The sequence below is a fragment of the Schistocerca gregaria genome, chromosome X (assembly GCF_023897955.1).
Source record: "Schistocerca gregaria isolate iqSchGreg1 chromosome X, iqSchGreg1.2, whole genome shotgun sequence".
NCBI classification, from domain to species: Eukaryota; Metazoa; Arthropoda; class Insecta; order Orthoptera; family Acrididae; genus Schistocerca; species Schistocerca gregaria.
Window position 1 is genome coordinate 457,810,823 of NC_064931.1, and position 9,252 is coordinate 457,820,074.

A 9,252-nucleotide genomic window follows, 5' to 3' on the forward strand; every position below is an offset into this window, starting at 1 on the left:
ACGGGGCTAAACAGTATGTGATAAGACGCGCAGTGCGACTGCACGTACAAGAAGCAACAAGACAGCTCGAATCAAGTTTCTTTTTCATTATCAGCTGCATTCATTAGCTCATCTGAAGAGTAATGTTATTGTGGATGTGCATTATTTATAGCTCAAGAAGCAAAACATTGAAATACTGTATGTTCCCATACCATGTTATAAATATCAGACAGAATTTGCTTTCTAATGAGCTCTCCCCTCACAAGCGTAAATTCCACGGATTCTACAGAATGAGTGCAGATCGCTTCCCCTTTTTGGAGTAAATGGGATCAGCTCCTTTGAGAAAGCAGCAAACAATCTTTGAAACGTCTCCTGGTGAGAAAATCTCAAATCTCTCTGAGCACTGTGGGACTCAACTTCTGAGGTCATCAGTCCCCTAGAACTTAGAACTACTTAAACCTAACTAACCTAAGGACATCACACACATCCATGCCCGAGGCAGGATTCAAACCTGCGACCGTAGCGGTCGCGCGGTTCGAGACTGTAGCGCCTAGAACCGCTCGGCCACTTCGGCCGGCGAGAAAATCTCATTGTAATAAAGAAATCCATGCAAGTGTTTCGGTAATTTTAAAATGCCACTCTGAAAATCTTGTTTTTAGTTCAAGTGGTATGTTTCCAAACATTTGCCAGAAATTAATGAAGCGAGGCCAGTACCTCTGCAACGGTTCAGTTGCGTCAAGTAATACAGGAGTCTGCTGGAGGAGTATTCAGAAGCAACATTCCTAAATTAGAAGTGAGATTGGTTGCCATCGGCGGAGTATCAAGGGGTGGAGGTCTCTGAGTAGGGGTAGACAATGGGTTTGAAGAAACAGAAGAAGCTCTTGATGATAATAATATCCGATGTGTACTTCTCGGTTACATTCACGTGCTCGTTCACAGGTGAAAGGAATCCAGTTTACAGATCTCATCTGCTAATGACTCCTGGTGTCTTTTCATGTCTGCAAATTTAGCACTGCCAGCTTCGGATTGTATCGGAAGCGTATAAAAACAGAAGCACGAGGCAATTCTACATTTCGCAAAGCAGGGCGTAACAGGCGATAGTAACATCACACTTGGAGATAGCTGCCGAGTCCGTCTCGGACAACCTCCAACATGCTCACGTACTTTCTGGAGAATGGGAAGAGGCATATATCTTCTGCAACTCTTAATAACAATTTCGGTATGATAGCTCCATTCTGTATGCAGAAATATATGACATGAAATACATGAAACGTAACTGGCAAGGGGCCAACAGCAAACGTTTCAAAATATGGGCAGTAGTTTACATATTTGCTAAGTATCACAGTAACTATGAGAAATGTCTAAGTAAAACCAGATTGTAGTGTCACTGTACAATATTTTGGAAAAGCTTTTTCTTTACCGAATGGGTTCCTTATGATCGAATGAGAAAGACGGCATAGAGGAGCACTCACATACCAAAATCTGCACTTTTAAATTTGTTATGCGTAATGTTAAGTTATGCTGAGAAAGTAAGTACAGAATCGGAAATGGATTTGCCTTATCTAGATAAACAATTCATTTTAGGCACACCGGATGACATGAAATGTCTCTCACCGTGTCTCGTACCTGGAGCGACCAGTAGTCCAGGTCGTACCGTGTGATTCGACAGCGTTACCTGTCGGTGTCATAACGATGTCGTTAATGGTAACCAGTTAAGTCATTTCAGCAATGTCTCGGTGCGCTGCGCAACGCAGATTGCTTCTGCTTCGAATCGCAAGTCGCATCGCATATTGTATCGCCACTGCCTGAACTTCGCCTTGAGCCATCGCCAGATAGGATGACGTGGTGCTCTACGAGTTTTGTGATGTCATTTTCTATTTACTGGTGAGGAGCAGTTTCTTCACGTGAAGTCAGAACAAGTTCTGCGCTATTTCGGCAACGTTCCACGTAAAGTAGAACCAATAGGAAGCAACAACGGTTCCTACGTCACATGCCGAAAGCAAGTTGCCATGGAGTATTTGTCGTATTCAGCAGAACTTAATGTTCGATGAATTTTTGATATACGTTGGATCCTATGAGTACATACTCTATCAAAGCACCAGTACACTGTATGTCTCGAGAATAAGAATAAATCCTTCTTGTTACGATTTGTTGTAGTAAAACGACGGGAAACGTCACACTGCTGACGGAAAAAGGTTTCGTTTCTTTTATGTTTACATTATAACACACGTGATATGAGAGCAAGCCATTTTCAGTCAGCGCAGAACAAGATTCGAGGAAATGCGTCGTTATTGTTAGGATTTGTTTTAACTAAATGTCAATGAAGTTTCTGTGTTTCAAGCCTTTAGAAGCCTGTTACAAAAACAAAGCATCATTAGAGGCTGAGATTCAGAAAAGCATACTTCGTTGAGGTGCCATTTATGTAACCAAAGGTGAATATATAGTGGATTCGTGTCCTGTTGCACACCCTTGTAAATCTCCGAATTTTCTAAAGGGTTGCTGGAGTTACCTATGAAACTAACAGAAACCATTTGTGCAACATTTGATGTCACGTAAACATAATGTCCCCTTCTAAAACGAGTGAGTTTGTTAAGTTTCGTGAACTTTTATAAGCTGATCACCTTACTGAGTGGACGTGTATCTTTCATTTTTGTCTTATTACACAATCGTGGATACTGAAATTTTTTTATGTATACTAAAACGCGACTAGTCAAGATAGGAAATGTGCGTTTTGATAGAGCTAATGTAGGAATTCTATGGGCATCCACTTTCGTAAACAAACTGCATGGTCTGCAAGCGAAATGGAGCGGAGAAGAGCCACTGGAGAGCGCTGAGAGTGCAAAATCAGGTTAACCATCTCAGACAGGCTGTCAACGGCGCTGCGCCTCGGGTCGTCGGATCTCTTCGTACACGCCAGCGTTAAATGCTACGACACCTGTGAGAACTGCTTTATACGTGAGCTTTCACCTGTTGAGAAATATTTTAAATGCTTCTTTCGGTCCACTCTAACTTGCTTTGTGCGCTCCTTATCACCTTTGAAATCCATATGGCAACTGCAGTACTAAAAATTACTACTTTTATGCGAGCAAGAGGAGTTTTAGGCCCTGAGCTGTGCCACGTGCTGTAATTAAAAAATTATTTCTGTGTGATACAATAGATTGTTTCAATGTACTTGAATGCTGAAAAAAGTTACACCTGTCGTTTTCTTACTCCTCTTTAAAGAAGGGAGTCCGATTTTATTTTTTGTTCAGCCGAGCTGAAATGTGGACTAGTGATAAGTAGTTTGTGATTATTAAGATTCCAGCTGTTTTATGGATGCTCATATACGTAGTTTTCATACCCTTGTGGTTTGCTTTCAACAGTACATTATTAGAATACACAACATCATCAACCTTCTTATCATAAAAGAAACCCGCCGCGACAAAACAATATAAATCGCAACATGAACGAAAAAATACAAATATAATAGTGAAACCCTTTTACTTAATCACTACAGAAGAGATAGTAAGTGCTACAACACTGATGCGTCTTGTGCTATTCCTCTTTTGAATCCTTTAACTTCTAACTTTGCGATTAAGATGAAGAAACAAGACATAAAGAAAGTAGAATGTAAGAGAAAAAGTACTTTTCTACGACTTTGTTGCTTGTCTCCTGTATCATTCATGTAAACATATTAAACAGGCTTGTATCAGAAGTTACACAAAATGTAGTTACTTGCCTATTGAGAATCTAAAACACTCCTGGAAATGGAAAAAAAACCTCATTGACACCGGTGTGTCAGACCCACCATACTTGCTCCGGACACTGCGAGAGGGCTGTACAAGCAATGATCACACGCACGGCACAGCGGACACACCAGGAACCGCGGTGTTGGCCGTCGAATGGCGCTAGCTGCGCAGCATTTGTGCACCGCCGCCGTCAGTGTCAGCCAGTTTGCCGTGGCATACGGAGCTCCATAGCCGTCTTTAACTCTGGTAGCATGCCGCGACAGTGTGGACGTGAACCGTATGTGCAGTTGACGGACTTTGAGCGAGGGCGTATAGTGGGCATGTGGGAGGCCGGGTGGACGTACCGCCGAATTGCTCATCACGTGGGGCGTGAGGTCTCCACAGTACATCAATGTTGTCGCCAGTGGTCGGCGGAAGGTGCACGTGCCCGTCGACCTGGGACCGGATCGCAGCGACGCACGGACGCACGCCAAGACCGTAGGATCCTACGCAGTGCCATAGGGGACCGCATCGCCACTTCCCAGCAAATTAGGGACACTGTTGCTCCTGGGGTATCGGCGAGGACCATTCGCAACCGTCTCCATGAAGCTGGGCTACGGTCCCGCACACCGTTAGGCCGTCTTCCGCTCACGCCCCAACATCGTGCAGCCCGCCTCCAGTGGTGTCGCGACAGGCGTGAATGGAGGGACGAATGGAGACGTGTCGTCTTCAGCGATGAGAGTCGCTTCTGCCTTGGTGCCAATGATGGTCGTATGCGTGTTTGGCGCCGTGCAGGTGAGCGCCACACTCAGGACTGCATACGACCGAGGCACACAGGGCCAACACCCGGCATCATTGTGTGGGGAGCGATCTCCTACAATGGCCAAACACCTCTGGTGATCGTCGAGGAGACACTGAATAGTGCACGGTATATACAAACCGTCATCGAACCCATGGTTCTACCATTCCCAGACCAGCAAGGGAACTTGCTGTTCCAACAGGACAATGCACGTCCGCATGTATTCTGTGCCACCCAACGTGCTCTAGAAGGTGTAAGTCAACTACCCTGGCCAGCAAGATCTCCGGATCTGTCCCCCATTGAGCATGTTTGGGACTGGATGAAGCGTCGTCTCACGCGGTCTGCACGTCCAGCACGAACGCTGGTCCAATTGAGGCGCCAGGTGGAAATGGCATGGCAAGCCGTTCCATAGGACTACATCCAGCATCTCTACGATCGTCTCCATGGGAGAATAGCAGCCTGCATTGCTGCGAAAGGTGGATATACACTGTACTAGTGCTGACATTGTGCATGCTCTGTTGCCTGTGTCTATGTGCCTGTGGTTCTGTCAGTGTGATCATGTGATGTATCTGACCCCAGGAATGTGTCAATAAAGTTTCCCCTTCCTGGGACAATGAATTCACGGTGTTCTTATTTCAATTTCCAGGAGAGTATATTACAGGGCAGTGAAACATCATATGGGGCATTGCGGAGTATGCGGAAAAAAAATTGTTTCACCTTCTGCTACAAGGTGAAATTAATACGCTACCTAAAGGCAAAATGTCTAATGTTCCTTGATTTGACGTCAGTATGCTGTTATTCGCTTCATGACGCGAGTTGATTTCTGTTTTGAAGTGACTGATGCTGTAAAGGTTTCAGACAGTTAAGGTTTCCGTATGAAACGCAATGTCTTTATAAACAAAAGGTCGAACACTGCCTCTATGGTTCTTTTATCAGAACGGCAGTAATAGCAGCAATGCACTGTGGTAATATCGCTGACAGAAACAGCTGTGTAGTGGCAATATGTCAATAAGTGGGCTAATGAATATGTTCAAGGAAAAAGTTGAAGTTGCATTTGCAGCAGGAAAATGGAGGAGACTCATTTCCATTGCACTTCTTAATGAAGTTGCTGTAGCTGTGGCCCATCGTACGGCACACTCCTCAAACTGTGAGACCAGTGCTCGAGCTGCGTCACTGGAAATGTATTTTCACTGATCAACAGTTCTAAGGATTTTCTTGTACTTTTTGCACTGCTACTCCTACAAGTTCCACAACATACACTTAATGAGGTCCCAAGATAGGCTACACATCCGTCACTTTGTCCTTCGCCTTTTCTTCACATTTGGAAATGGATGATATGTTGTCGGGGAGAACTCTTGGACAAACGAGACACATTTTATTCCCTACAGTGTCGCGAACGCACAGAACTGTCACAGACGGGGCTCTACTCCGTCACATGTTGTGCAGAAACATCCATTGCTCTCAGTTGGGGTGGTTTCACATGCTCTTTGATTATCGGTCCTTTTTTCCTTTAAGGGGATGTTACTTTGTAGGCTTGTTACGTGTACAGTGATAGCTGCACGTTATAGGGATCTCTTCGTGCAACACGTGGTTCCATGATTGCGAGACTGCATCTCTGTCCACACACCTGTTTTCGTGAAAGATGGTACAACACCACAGGTCACTGGCCAAGTGAGAAAGTTTTTGTCCGGGAAACCTTGGACGACGCCCTTATCATCTCTTGGCAATTTCAAGATTCCGCATTCCCTTGGCCAAATCCATGTGATTTATGGTGGTGGGGATACCTTATAGATCGTTTCTATTGTGGACTTATGTAGGCTCTTCCTGATCTGAAAAGTAGAATACAGTGTCATATAGTGCGGATTACACCGGATATGCTGCGAGTAAATGTCGAACATACTGTCACTGATGTAGTATGTTATTGAGTCGGGAGTCCACGCCGACCACATATGATAACTTGTGACCGCATTCTAATAAACATAACAGAACCATCGTTCTCATGAGTTTCTGTACTGCTCCCCTTTACTTGGTCCATTACCACACCATGACTGCTTGCAACGCTGTATTTTACCTGGTGTCAGAAATGAGAACTATTTTCTTTAACATTCTTCGTGCACTCTCTGGTAAATGAAGATACCCACGAGGTTTCAACGCCATGCGATGTATACAGCTTGCACTTCAACATTCGGAGTACAGTGAATTTAAGTCTAACCAGCATGTAGACCAAATGTTCAGGTCATTGTCACAGACAGTGCATACATCAAGTAAAAATTGTACTGGACAAAATGTACCGGAAAAACGTGCACGTTAAGTTTTCTGAAGAGCAAAGAATTTTAACTTATGCTACTTCAAAAATTACTTTCGTCCGACTACAGAATTTCATCAGTAGCGTGTGATTTGAAGTATTACGTCAGAAATTAATACATGGATATGGAAAATTAAATTTAATACAGCTCTTTAAATTGCCAAGTATGTATTGTTGACGTTTAAGCCAAAAAGAAGCATTATTTCCGCTTTTCAAGTAATTTTGATAAAGTAAACATATTAGATTAGCATATGTTTGCAAATGAATTAAATTTTAAGCCGGGAACTTTGAGTCAATTTTGACACAAAAATACTGCTAAAACATTTGAAATCTATATCAGGAATATGGTGAGGTCAGATATAAGTAAAAGAGTTAATTCATCAATGATCAATATCGTCTCTTGTTCACATTAAGATCAAAACTGAATACCTTGGTCGTCAATATGAAAAATGAAATAGTTGTAAATGAACCATTTCCAAATATACACTGGGTTACTGCCTGGTCATTCACGGCTCGAAGTGTACCAGATCCAAAAGTAAAGTATGGTGGCAGCTATGATCATTAGCACTTGAGAACTACAGCTCATGCTGGGTGTAGAAAAGGCTGGAAAATAAATAAAATTTTGATACTTGATGCCGTTTCTGGACAATACCCAATGACAACACCCATTGTCAATTCAGGAAAAGAAAATGAAGATGTAGAATAAGCCCTGAATGTAGAAGCATCGTTCAAACTAATGAACTTTTCCATTCAGTTATTATTACAGAACAGTAGTAATCAACACGGTTTTTTCATTAAGACTACTCTACTAAATGCACTTAGACACTCCGAAAAAACTGTTGATGAAGATGTAAAATAGTTGCAGATCAAATAGCGTTAATAAAAGAGAAGGAGTGTGAGAAAATAACGCAGGCACAAGTCGTACATGTGGGGCAGTCACACGGGGACACAGAAAACTTCTCGATTGTTTGTGAAGAATCTTCTCGTAGCTAGACACTTCTGTCAGCTTAAAAGTCGTGTGAACGACTACGTCAAACGTGAATCTCAGCATTAGTCTGCTATGTGTCAAATACAGTTCCCTCAAGAAAGATAAATATACATGGACTATTTAACCACTCAGGATAAGAATTAGTTTTTAATAGTAATCGAAATGACGTAAGCCAAGATACTTCCTAATCAATCAGATTCTTCTGTAGCAGTTAGTTTGTTTTCGTTTACTTCCAAACGTGTGTAAATCAAATGTGACTCACAAGAACCGAGGTGCATGTTAAGTGGCAGCAGGGTGCCAGATAAGCTGCAGGCGCGCCCGAAAGCATATGCCACTAGCTGGCTGCCTGAGAGGCAAATCACGTAGAGGAACGCTCCCGAAATATCTTCATCTCTGATTAAATGTATTACTTTAGGAAAGCTATCGCTGTTCGGATACTATTCCGAGAGTACGCTCGTCTGATACTACTCCGACTGTACGAAACGGCATGTGGGTAGTGACAAGCTATTCCGCAAGTATTACATGCCATATTTTGTACGAGTAGAAAGAGATTTTAATGATCTAGGTATCAGTTCATTAGTGACTGATGCTGCTTATAGCCCAAGGAACTGCACAAGACGAGGAGATTTTCTCCGCCAGTTGCATTATTAGAATTATAAGCTTCTTTCAGAATCATTGTGAGTCCGAGCTGCCATAAGTAACATACTGTCTAATAACTCTAAAATTTCTTCAAGTATGTTAAAATTTTCCAATTGGAAGGGAAGGCACATTCAACTCAAAACCCTAACAAATAGAGTGTGGTATGTACTGCGACAGGAGAAAAAACAAACCTACGAGGTAATGCTGTTCCAAATAGAGTAAATATTCGTGTCTGTGACCGTCCCCCTTTGTGACACCTTACAACAGCGTCATCAGGCACGTGCTTGACTTACATTATTGTCAACGAAAAATGAGAGTTAACTTCGGTTTTGTTGTGTTTGTGAGGTTGGTACACTATCAGCAGCATTTTTGTATGTTCAAACCTCAAACGCTGCTGCCCAGCCAATTTCTATTTCTGTCAAGTACTTCGTTTTCAATGCGCTCGCAGTTAGAAGAGTATCGATAATACTCGTTGTTTACAAGTACTGGCAATAACGAACGTTGGCCAACGGTCAGATGGCAGCCTTTTTGGTGTAGGGCGTGGTTTCTACGACCGCTGTGCACCAGCTCTGTAGTTCATCACTTACCTAAAGACAGGCTTGCTTCTAGATTTTCCGGTGTGTAGGGGAGCTTTTTCGTCTTATAGTTGACTATTTTTGTTAATAAATCGATGAAATTTTCGGTTAAGTCAGAGAGGGAAACAGAAATGGTCCCACAAAATACACTCCAGGAAATGGAAAAAAGAACTCATTAACACCGGTGTGTCAGACCCACCATACTTGCTCCGGACACTGCGAGAGGGCTGTACAAGCAATGATCACACGCACGGCACAGC